Here is an 11,118-nt window from a genome sequence, read left to right as displayed (position 1 = left end):
TGCATATGCTCTAAATAGCTATCCACTAAAGCATTGAAGTGTACCACTTCATATGAAATTTTTCATGGCAAGAAGCCATCTATTGACATGTCTTTGGTTGCTTGGAATATGATTTGGCACCTGAGCAACATATTTAATGGAACCTTAGACTTTTATAGATCTTTTGTAACCTCCAAGGGTTGAAAAGTATGCAATATTATTGACTAGAGTGGATACGCTATCACATGGGATGCACACGAAGTCCCATGGGGGGCAATGTGGCACTCAAATCATGCAAACAATCCATTGCAAGGACTAAAAGTCCTAGAAATGTTGAGATGTCAAGCTCAACATGTGCTAATTCTAAATAGATAGTCATTATCATTGGCAAGCTTTGGTGAAACATATCTTCACCAATGATACTACACTTGGATTTCATTGACTTGGTTTACCTCTCAAAGTGATGGCATACTTATCCAACCACATCACTCACTAGCAGTTCACACTAGACCATTGTACTAGTTTTTCCTTTATGTTGTGTTATCTTTTTTATACATTGTGGACCTCTTATCTTGTAACAGTGAAAGAGAAGAAGAAGAAGTTTTTGTCTCTGTCTTTGCGTATATGTGCACGATTGCAAAAGCTCAAGCTCTCTTCTTTTCTATCTCTTAACAGGGTATCAGAGCCTGTTTGTGTTTCAGGAGTTTGGAGCAACAAGCAAGAGCACCAGAAGAAGCGCTTTCGGGATTCACGGTGCTTATTTTTGGAGATTTCACGTTTTGGGGTTCTATGTAGTCCTCTGGACTCTGATTGTACAACCAAATTTGTAATCAGAGTCCATTTTGATCCCTGTTTTGGAGTTAGAGTGCGTTTACATGCAAAAACACCAACATGTAGGTTTTTGCGTATCTACATTTTGATGGTGCAAAAAGTTCTATGCTGGTTGCAGTGTTCAAAATACTGTTTAGCAATGTAGAGAAGGTGTATGTATACATATTGTGGTTACAGGAGACAACTTACTATTTCAGCAGGCTACTCAAAGATAGCGCACCATAGTGAAGTTCTACAAGCATGCCATCAAGTAATGATAAACGTAACCAGATTGTTAATGAGAAGTTGGACAAGAGAAACTTCGATGCTTGGAAATTCAAAATGACCATTTTCCTTATGGGTAAAGGTTATTGGTAGTATATTGATGGAGAGCATGAGAAAGCATTAGTGTTACTAGAGCAAAGTGCAACTGCTGCGCGGATAAAAGAATTTAAAGATTGGAGCCAAGGAGTTTGGAAGTTCATAGATTGACTTTGATTAGGCACATGTACAAAATGATTATACTCCTTAGGAGGCTTGGAACACCTTGCTGTCGTTGGATGTGACCAACAAAAATTTAAGGAAGCTGCAATTGAAGACAAAGTTAAATACAATGCAGAAGAAAATCATGTCTATCAATGACTATTCATTGATGATAAGAGCATATGTGAGTCCCTTGTATCGATTGGTGCTACAATTGATGATGATGATAAGGTGGAAGTATGTTTGCGAGGTTTAGGTTTATAATACAAATAGTTTAAATATGGTATCCATCTTCAAAAGAACATTCCTGCATTTATAGATTTAGTGTCCTTGCTAATTGTGGAAGAGAAGGAACTTAAGGAAGGGCTCTCTACAACAGGGCAATAATAAATATGAATAGGTCTCTCCAACAACAGCACAAGAGAAAGAGGACGCGGTACATGTCATGGAGGTAGTCAACATCTACCAAGCGCAACAACAAAATAAACATAAGTGATCAAAGAAATTCCCGATGCAGAGGGAGTTTGATCAACTGTCAAAATCCGTAGCGTACCAATACATGTGAACATGGGAATATTGAATGATGGATTTGTGGAAGACATGATCATTTTGAACATGGCTACTAAATAAGAGATACCAAATTAATTATGTGAGAGACTATTTGTGGTGTAGTGCATGTTAAATACTATGTTTGTAAATGTGACAAAGTATGGTATGTGGATTTAGATGCGTCAAATCACATGACCAGTCTTGGGGAGTCGTTCAAGGAAATGCAGACTTTGTAGAGTCCTAGTTATATATAGATTAGGTGTGATACTACACATCCCATTATGCATGCATAAAATGTATCATTGTCTATGATAGATGGTAAAGTAAAGTACATGGCTGATGTACTGCATGTACCTATTACAAAGCATTTAGTTTCTATTGGGAAAATGGTTGTGCAAGGTTTGCAGGTCAAGTTTAACTGATGGGCTCGATGTTGAAGAGTACAAGAAGAATGGAAAGTTGGATATGCAGGGAAAGAAAGTGGGAAAAACGTTTACTTTAGATGTAAATGTGCCTAGGGTAAATGGGGTCATGTTTGCACAATGTGCAGGAGCTATTGCAAATATGGAAATCTAGCACAAGTGAATTTGTCATTTGAATGTACAATGGTTGAGACAATGCAAACTAAGGAGATGGTTACAAGTTTTCCAGCATTTAAAGTTAATGAAATTCAAAAAATTGTGAAGCTTGCCAATTTGGAAAGCAGGCAAAAGCATCCTTTCCTCATGATAAGTATGTAAGCAATTTAGTCACGTACTGGAATTAATATATACAGATGTATGGGGTATGGTGAAGATTGAGTCTATGGGGGGATGTAGGTACAATGTAAGCTTCATTGATTACCATACAAGAAAGGTATGGGTTTATTTTATGAAACAAAGAAGTGAGGTGTTTATGTACTTTTAGAATTTCAATGCTATGGTTGGAAAACAAACTGAGAAATATATAAAGTGCTTGAGGTCAGATAGAGGGGGAGAACACTTCTCGAATGAGTTCAATAGTTTTCTTAAAAAGAACGAAATTCATAAGAAATTTTCATGCAAGTATACTCCACAACAAAACGGTGTTGCGAAGCGGGAGAACATGCACATACAAAAAGTTGCTAGAGCTATGATGAATTAGAAGAACATGCTTTGTTGTTATTGGTGGGGAGGGAGGCTATTGCTACACATGTTATATTATAAATAGGCCCTATTGCTACGTCCATGATATGACACCTGAAAAGAAGTTTAGTGGTGAAAAACCCGATGTATTAGATTTCAAAGTATATGGTTGTATTACTTATGTGCATGTGCCAAATGAGTTGAGAAGCAAAATTTATCCAAATTCTAGAAAATGTGTGCTCATTGGTTATTCCCTTGAGCAGAAAGGGTATAAGTGTTACAATTTTTTCACAGGTAAAGTGAGTGTAGCAAACATGTTGACATTTTTGATACCTTGTTTCCTCTTTTCACTGGTGGGAATACAAATGTAAGTTCAAATGAGGCAAATTACTATAACCTATGTAGATTTCAAGTGATGTTGCTCAACCTTTTTTTAATGAAGATGTAAATGATGAACTTGATGAGAACATGGCTGAAAATGAGAAAGCTAGAGGTATGCCAAAATGGTGCATACTTTGTGTGTAGTAAATTTGATGCACTTGTGAAGACGATACTTGGTCTTTATGTGAATGGCCTTCTTGCCACTTGGCAAGAAGGCCATTGGTACAAAGAGGGTTTATAAGCTGAAACGCAAGCTCGATGGTAGTATTGATAGCTACAAGGCTTGTTGCAAAAGGTTATGCTCAACAAAAGGGCATTGATCATAAAGAAACTTTTGCTCCACTTGTCATATGACTACTGCTCATTTCATTTGTGCATGGGCAATGTGTTTTGGATGGGATGTACATTAGTCAGACATTAAAATTGCTTTCTTGAATGGTGACTTCTATGAGAAAGTGTATGGAATGCAGCCTAATGGTTTTGTCAAGAAAGGATAAGAAAAGAAAGTGTGCAAAGTAATAAATTATTGTATGGTTTAAAGAAATCTTCGCGTGCTTGGTATGAATAAATGGATAACCATTTGATTGCATGTGGATTTTGAAATAGCCCAATTGAGAGTACTTTGTATGTAAAACGTGCGGATGATGTATATCTTATCTCTGTTGTGTATGTGGATGATTTACGGCTCACTGATCTAAATGAGACACATTGTTGAATTTAAAACTGATTGGAATGCCACATTTGAAACATCAGATTTGGGGCTTTTGCATCATTATCTAGGCATTCACTTTAAGCAGTGTGATAAGGGTATTGCATTATATTAGGCAAATCATGTGCAAACTTTGCTAAGTAGATTCAAACTTGATGATTGCAAGCTAATTTCCACTCCTCATTTGAAAGTGAATGGGGTATAGGAGGGCCTCTTTATTTGGCAGTTCAAGGAAATGCTCAAGGCTTAGGCTAGGTTTGACCAAGCCTAAAAGAGTGGGCAAAAAGGCCTCATCTTGGTTTTTTTTAAAAATCCTTTTTCAATTTTGTCTTTTAAACTAGGTAGCTTTTACCAAAAAGAGAGGTGGATGAATTAATTTTATAATATGTATATAATAATTTTAAATTTTCTTCCCCCCTCTCCTTTCTCTCTTACATTGAAACCACTCTTACATTAATATTATGATATATAACATATATTCTAGAATTCTAAATTGTCTTTCCTCACCCTCTCCTCTCTCTCTTACATTGAAACCACTCTCTCTCACTTTGAGGTTATCAAACGAAGCAGTTTTCAGCTCTCTACCTGCCAAAAAAGAATATTTTCCAAATTCTCTCTCACTTTATACCCCATTCCCTTCTTAATAATGGAGACAAGTTTGAAGTTAAGTCTACATGATACTAAAGATCTTGCAGATATTAACCCCCTACCTTGGTTACCTCATTCATGTATGCATTACAAGGCCATATATTCAGTTTGTTGTCTTGTAAGTATCTAGATTTATGCATAGCCTAGGGTCTAAGTATTATTAGGCATTTAAGAGAATCTTTCATTGCTTGACTAGCATTATACGTTTTGGATTGTTTTATCCCAATGGGGGATCATTGTCGCTAGATCTACATGCTTTTTCTTACTTGGATTCGGCCAGTTGCTACAACATGCTTGAGGATAAGAGTTGACCCATGGGAAAGATAAAGAAACTTTTGGCTAAGTTTTAGAAAAGAAAGAATGTTTTTAGCAAAGGAAGAGTATGTTTAGGAAAGGAATGATGTTTCTAAGAAAGGCAAAGTGCTTTTAGGGAAAGAAAGAGTATTTTTAGGAAAGTAAGAGTATTTTTAGAGAACAAAAGAGGTAAGACAAGATTAGAACAATCTTTTTCTCTTTTTCTCAAAATAGGAAAGCTTTCTCCTAAAATTAGAGACTTCTAATTCACGCATTGGAAATCATGCACAAATTTATTATTTTTATCTTTTAGCTACAAATGCACGCAAACCTATCTTCTTGCTTTTAACTATTTTTCACGCTTTCTTTTATCCTTGAGAACCTATATATAAACGGCCCTCTCCCCTCAATCTTAGACACACATAGAAGCTCGTAGAAGTGGAAGCTCTCTTGCCTTGATGCTGGAGGTATCTTCTCTTCCTTAACCTCTCTTCCTCAAGCTCTCACCCTCAACCCATCTCCAACTCCATCTCTACCACCATCGTGTTGTCCCTCATATTGGATAGATTTCTCTCTCTCTCTCTCTCTCTCTCTCTCTCTCTCTCTCTCTCTCTCTCTCTCTCTCTCTCACCATCTTTTTGGTAGCAAGGAAATAACAACTCTACTTCTCACAGCAAAGCTCTCCCTCTTCTCTATCGTGATACAATGTCCCCGAAGCAAGTGATACGAAGCTCAAAAGACGCTCCTATCATTCCACCTCCAAGGAAGATACAGAGGAAGGTACCAATTACTCCACTCGTAGCTCAAGCAGAGGTATCAACTATGGAAGAAATTGAAGCCGTCCAAACTCCAATACGGGAGGCAATCGAGCACGTTGCTTATCCATCATCGATAAGATAAATTTATAATTTTGCATTGTTATACATGCTGACCTGGTAAGCTAAGCCTAGAAATATCCTTAAACCATCTAAGAAATGTGATTGTATCACAAGAATAAGTGTATGATTTTGAAGAGTAGTAAAAGAGAAGGGAATCCTTGATGGTGGCACTGGGGTTAGCATTGTGACTAAAAATTGATGGGAAACTATGGGAAGACCTCACCTTGGAGCCACAACCGTAGTAGTAAAGATGGCCAATGGGTCTATTGTTAAACCTATTGAGATGCTAGAAGATCTCAAGATCAAGGTCTTTGGACATAAAATAAGAATTACCTTCATTGTTATGGATTTCTCCAAGCACACTATGGCATCTGAGATGATCTTAGGACGTCCTTTCATGAGGGAAGCAAAAATGGTGCATGACTGGTATAAAAACCATGTCTACTTGCAGTTCCAAGATTCAGTCATTCGAGTGGATCTGGTAACTAGTCGAGCACATCCTCTAGAAAACATGTTTATAATTGATCATAGATCTGACACGATAGTTCACTCGGCCCCATTGCAATATTGTTACACGTGTAAAGCGGATACTGATGTTGGGAAAGATTCTCCTTATATGGATGTACTACCTGGGATGACTGAGTCAGACAATGTGGATTGGGTCCACCTAGACACTTGGGGAAACAGGGACTGAGGGGATAAAATGCCACCACTCGTACTCTTAAATATGCTAGAAGCAATGCATATACCTTCTGACGACCTACAAGATGAAGGTTTTGACTGGCATTGGAACCAGTGTCGTCTCACAAGACTAAAGTCCACACGATTTGGGATCAGAATCATCAATTGAAATTGACTCGGGAGGACAAAGAATCTGAGTTAAATCTTAGTGCAAATGTGGGGACAAACCATTTAGGGCCCAGTAGTACCCTAGATGTCAATCTATCCAAGGGAGCAAAAGACACAAGTCACGATTCATCTAGTGACACTTCATTAGAGATCGGCCGTAATAAAAAATTAGACAAGAAGAGTAAGAGATATAAGAGGTGACAATATCGAGCAAATGTGCATGCTAGAATAAATGAAAATAAATCTACCGTAGAATGGCTTAATTATATAAGGGCATGTGATGCTCATCGGAAGTTGGTAGATAACTGGGGTGAATACCTTCAAAGCATTATGTGGTGTAGTCCACAACCCATAGAAATTGCACAAGTAGAGGCTACAGAGAAGCCAAAGTTGAGCCGTACTGTAAGGAGACAACAAAATCAAGAGTTAGCTCAACAACAAAAGGAATTAGAAGTGAAATCACAGTCCACAGAACAACAGGACCCCACAGACTTACACCCTACACCTAAACATTTCAAATCCTACACCACAAAGGAACGTAAGGTTGTGTATACAAAGGCTCAAAGAAAACCTATCGATGGAAGCAATGGAGTTTATGACGGTCCAGCGATAGTTAAAGAAATAGAGTTGGCAGACCCAGGAGAAGAGTCCAAACTTGTTTTCATTGCCCAAGATGTGACAGAGACTGAGGAGTGTGTACTTAAAGAACTTCTCAAGGAATTTAGGGATATATTTTCTTGGATATATCATGATATGAAAGGTGTTCCACCTTCCGTGGTGCAACACACAATACCCATGAATAGCATGGCTAAACCAGTTCAGCAACGACCCTACCCAATGAATCCTAAATATGCAAAGATCGTTCAAGAAGAGATTGAAAAGCTTGTGAAATGCGGATTCATATACCCTGTGGAGCACTCAAAATGGGTGTCTATAATAGTGATTGTCTCAAAAAATAATGGGAAACTCAGAGTGGGCGTGGATCTCAAGAAGGTAAATGCCGCCACTAGGAGGGACCATTATCCCTTGCCATATTCAGAACATGTGCTTGAAAGAGTTGCAGGAAAGGAAGCTTATAGCTTTTTAGATGGGTATTCTGGATACAATCAAATCACAATTGCACTACAAGACCAAGCTAAAACAGCCTTTATAACCAAATTTGGAGTGTTCGCATTTCGTGTATGGCTTTTGGCTTAACCAATGCTCCTGCTACCTTTCAAAGATTAATAAACACTGTATTTAGAGAATATTTGAGGGAGTTTTGTGAAGATTTCTTAGATGGCCTTTGTGTTTAATCCTCTTGGAAAGAACATCTATCATGCTTACGAAAAGTGTTTGAGAAGTGCAGATTGTATTGCATCTCCTTAAACCTTTTCAAATGCCAATTTTGGGTTAAACATGGAGTCATTTTAGGGCATATAGTGTCCAAAAATGGGATTTCCACAGATGAGAGCAAAATTAAAGCCATTGCTGAATTGCCACCACCTACAAACTATAAAGGAGTTCAAAGGTTCATGGGCCATGTTGGTTATTACCGACGGTTTATTTTAAACTTTTCCGAGATAGCTCGTCCTTTGTACAAGCTTCTTATTGAGTTACACTGGACCATGGAGTGTGACCATGCTTATGAGTCATTGAAAAAGACCTTGAGAAGCGCTCCCATTTTACGAGTGCCCGATTGGAATATAATTTTCCATGTGCATGTTGATGCATCAAACTTTGCTATTGGGTGTGTTCTAGCTCAACCAGGAGAACATAAATTGGACTACCCCATTAGCTTTGCAAGTCGTCAATTGAATGATGGTGAGAGAAACTACACCACTACAGAGCGAGAAGGTTTAGCTATGATCTATGCAGTAAAAAAATTCCGCTACTACCTTCTTGCCAACAAGTTTGTTTTCTATGTAATTCATCAAGCCTTGTTGTATCTAGTAAATAAACCTTGTTCCATGGGAAGAATTACACAATGGTTGTTAATTCTCCTTGAGTTTGATTTTACCGTTGTGGTGAGACCTAGTAAAAGACATGTCATGGTGGATCATTTGTCTCGCATACCCAATGGTGAAGCCCCTACTGTAGTCGATGATGTATTGCCTGATACTTCTCTATTCCTAGTCGAAACCATACCTGAATGGAGTGAGAAGATTGTGAACTTTCTAAATAATGGTTTTCCACCCAAAGAGCTTCGTAAGGACATAGCTCAAAAACTGTTAAAAGAATGTGAACCTTATTCTCTCATTGCAGGAACTCTCTATAGGCTAGGGAAGGATGATATTCTTAGACGTTGTGATCGTGAGGATGAGTATTTTTACATATTGCAAGAAGCCCACATGGATATAGCCGGAGGACATTTCTCAAGGGAACTAACAACTAGAAAGGTGTTGCAATCAGGCTATTGGTGGCCTACCTTATTCAAAGATGCATCACTTTTTGCAAAAGGATGTGATGAATGCCAACGTTACAAGATCACACAACAAAATGATAAGATGCCCTTACATCGTGTTAAAGTGACTCAACCATTTGAAAAATGGGGGTTGGACTTTGTAGGCCCAATTAGTCCGGCAGCTCGTAGCACTCAACCTTGATATATTATCGTTGCCATTGACTATGTGACAGTGTACGAAAGCCAGGGTGACACGTAAGGCTGATGCAAGGTCAACTGGCAAGTTTCTCTTTGAGAACATTATTACAAGATTTGGTTGTCCCTTTGAGATTGTGAGTGACAATGGCACTCATTTTATAAATAGAGTGATAAAAGAACTCACTACCAACTTCATGATAGCTCACCATAAGTCCACACCTTATTATCCACAAGCAAATGGCCAAGCTCAGAGCACCAACAAGACCTTAATCTCTATCTTGACCAAAACGGTGGAAGCTTATCGCACAGATTGGGATTGGAAGTTGACTTCACCCCAACGGGCTTATCGTACTTCTTACAAAGTGACTATTAATTGTACACCATACAAAATGGTATATGGCCAAGAAGGAGTTATACCATGGGAGTTTGTAATTCCTAGTTTGCGTGTAGCTTCACAAGAAGGTTGGGATGGTAACCCTTTAGTTGAGCACTTATATATCCTTGAAAGGTTAGATGAAGAAAGGCAATTGGCTGTGCAAAACACACTTGTGGAGAAAGATAGGAGGAAGAAATGGTTTGACCGTCATCTAAAGAACAAGGATATCAATGTTGGTGATAAAGTCCTTATGTATGGAGTGCGTAAAAAAAAGAAAAAGTTAAAATATGCGGGAAAAGGACCATATAGAGTATGTGAAATCACCCCACAAGGGACCATTCGTGTGTAGACTCTTGATGGAGATGAAACCATTGGATTCCTCAATGGGATCAAACTTAAAAGATACTATGATCCTTTAAGCCAAGAGGAACTACGTGCCATCCATAAAAAAAAGGCAGCCAAGGCTCAAACAGAATTGAAGAAGATACAAGCTCAAGCTGAGGCTAAGGAGAGACAACAATGCATAAGACACCAACAAGAGGCTAACCTTGGAGTTACACATGCATTCCACGTTGAAACCGACAAGGATTTGTTGGACTCTGACACACCCCTACGATACCCTATTGAGCTAAACAACACCTATGGAAAAGTACTATATAACGCCTTATTGGACACGGGTGCTAAGTATAATCTACTATCATATGGGGTGTGGTGTCAGTTAGGAAAGCCATCTCTATTTGAGAATATTATCCAAGTCAAGGGTGTCAACAAGAAAAAAACCACAATTTTTGGTATCTGGCACACTTTTGTCAGTTATGACAATGGGGTTGTAGCTCAAGACTATTTGGTCATGCCTGCCAGAACTATGGAGGGCAACATAAACGTTGGACGCATGTGGATATTGGCAACCAAATGCACTATTGATTGGGGTACTGGTAGTGTCACGACGCGACCACCTACTCTTATCCCTATCATTGAAGCAAAGTCACCTATGTTGCATACTCTAGCGAAGTTGTAGGATAGCCAAGATTCACAAACCAAAGTGGTTAACTCGTCCTTGTCGGCTGCCCATGAACCTAGCACTTCAACACTTGTAGTTGCAACAAGCAGTAATATTGCAAGTACTCAACCTGCACGACCTAAGAGTACATAGTAATGGGTCCCTAAGGCCTTACTTCCAGATACCTCAACCCTTCCATCCATTTCAAGAAAAACTTCTCATGGAAAACCAAGAGCGTGCTCTAGGAGAGTCAAGACCAAATCACAATGGATTCCAAAACGACTATTAGAAGCCCAAGACTAATGTGATGGAAATGATCAAATTTGGGTACCCAAATGTAAAATGTGTCTTTCCCTATCACCTACAAAACCATGTGAGTCAATCAGTGTAACTCCAAAGCCAATGCCAGACCGTGGAAAGGAAAAGATCAGAGAATGATACACACCTATTCCAGAGCTAGTTTGGGTTCCAAGGCAAA

The sequence above is a fragment of the Adiantum capillus-veneris genome, chromosome 18, assembly GCF_014529385.1.
Source record: "Adiantum capillus-veneris isolate H3 chromosome 18, ASM1452938v2, whole genome shotgun sequence".
Taxonomy (NCBI): Eukaryota; Viridiplantae; Streptophyta; class Polypodiopsida; order Polypodiales; family Pteridaceae; genus Adiantum; species Adiantum capillus-veneris.
The sequence above is the reverse complement of the archived record's forward strand: the minus strand, read 5'-3'. Positions refer to the sequence as shown.